The sequence below is a fragment of the Phascolarctos cinereus genome, unplaced genomic scaffold, assembly GCF_003287225.1.
Source record: "Phascolarctos cinereus isolate Bilbo 61053 unplaced genomic scaffold, phaCin_HiC Scaffold_8;HRSCAF=390, whole genome shotgun sequence".
NCBI classification, from domain to species: Eukaryota; Metazoa; Chordata; class Mammalia; order Diprotodontia; family Phascolarctidae; genus Phascolarctos; species Phascolarctos cinereus.
In genome coordinates this window covers 12786285-12788222 of record NW_027556291.1, presented here as the reverse complement: position 1 = coordinate 12788222, position 1938 = coordinate 12786285, and the positions used below count along the sequence as shown (strand labels likewise).

Sequence of the window (1938 nt, the reverse complement as noted above, 5' to 3'; positions counted from 1 at the left end):
GGAGTGGATCCCATATTTTCTAGGTGGCTTTGCCAAAACTTGCCTAATTACTCCTTCTGCGTAATTACTCCTTCCTTTTTGCCACTTCAGACAGATCTATCCTGATTGTCACTCAGTTTCCAAGAAGTTGTCCTTTTTAACCCAACCGGGGGAGAATAAAACATGAGAATCAGAAGTCGCTGTTACTGTGGGTTTATCCCATTCAATTTGGCAGAGAAACAATTCCTTTAACAAAGTTGACGGAAAAGGGTTGAAGCCCCACTGGGATTCGATCCCAGGATGTCCTGCTTACTAGGCAGGTGCTTTAACCACTAAGCCATGAAGCCCCCATGTAGATTTAAAGTTTAAAATGTCTCCTAAATATTGGGGGTGGTCGATAAGCATAGGGATTGAAGTTTTTAATCCATGTTACATAAGCAACATATGAAAGGACTTATTAGCTGATGCTTACAAGGAAAGTGAGTTAGTGGTCTCCATCCATTATAAAATGGACATATGTTATGGTACAAATTGTTCTCATTTCATACTGATATCCATCAGAGAAGAAATTAATTGCTTCTTCAGATTTTTTTGTAAAAAAATTCTTTAATTAAAATGTGAGCATGACATGTCAGTTATTTTTCAAAGACCAAAATCCACGGCTTAACATTTTTTAAGCATTCAGAAATATTTTGCCAACTCTTAAAATACGTGTTTTAAAGCTTGTTCAAGATATTTTTAGGTTAAATAACATATTTTTATTTTATAAATTCATGGAATCGTAGAATCTTCAAACAGAAGGCGAACTTAACCCAACCCTTTCATTTTACAGATGGAGAAACTGAGTTCCAGAGATATGAAGTGAGTTGTCCAAGGTCACACAGGTGGTAAGTGGCTGAATCCTCTGACCCTAAACTCATTTCTCCCTTGTAGTGTGTTTTCTCTGGAAGTATCTTGTAATTCATAATTTCAGAGTCAGAAGGAACATTAAAATTCATCTAGTCCAACCCTATTTTGCAGAAGAGAAAACTGAGGCCCAGAGAAGTGATGTGATTTACCCAGTATTATGCAGGTAGTTTCTTGTGTGTCTGCATTTTATTAAGTGTAATCACATTATCTTCAAAGATGGATGTGTGATTTTAGATTTAGAAAAGCTTATATATCCTTTCCCCTTAGCATCTTATTCAAATGAAGAAGGGCTCCTGCTTTCCTGATCGGAATGGTAGATAATGACTTTGTATAAGCTAATTGGAAACTGGATCCTTAACTTTCATTCATTTAATTACAAAGCAGCATTTAAAAATCCCCACCAAAATACTTCACATAACAGACTGCCATACGGAAGCTTTTATGTGAAGGCACATTGTATAAGGTTTGGTCAGTGGCCAGAAGTGGTAGGATTTTGCTGAGCATGTCATAGCATTATGAGAGGATGCTGGCATAAACAGAAATGCAGAATAGTAAAATGAAAGGGAGGACAGAGAGAAACCAATAAAGATGGGGTATTAAAAAGTTAAATACAGCTTATTAGAGGACCCATTTAGTAGTTCAGTGTGAGCAAAGACCTGCGGAAATGACCTTTCATTTCAGCATAAAAGAAATGTAATTATAAATTATTTCTATAGTACTATACCCTCATCAGATATGATTCACTACACTTTGCAGTGAAAAGATGGTTTTATTAAAAAACTGGCAGTAATGGCATTAACTCTGTGCTACTCAGAGCCATAACCAGGGCTAGGCAATTAGGACATTGTCCCAGGATGCCTAAATCTAGAGGCTGTTATTAGCATCTGTAATTCTCAAGAGGTAGAAATAACTGAGTATAGCACCTAGTTAGAAACAATTACTTAAAATAGGGAGCTTCTTCAATTCATAAATGGTCAAACAATATGAACAAACAGTTATCAGAAGAAGACATCAAAGCTATCAGTTGTTACATGAAAAAATGCTCTCATT

General features: G+C 36.1%; 1 non-coding gene across 1 annotated transcript; it reads right to left on the bottom strand.

The window, feature by feature from the left end:
• Positions 1 to 253: 253 nt before the first annotated feature.
• Positions 254 to 326, bottom strand: TRNAT-AGU (transfer RNA threonine (anticodon AGU)). The gene has a single exon. It is a non-coding gene; the product is annotated as a tRNA-Thr (tRNA).
• Between the last annotated feature and the right edge of the window lie 1612 nt (positions 327 to 1938).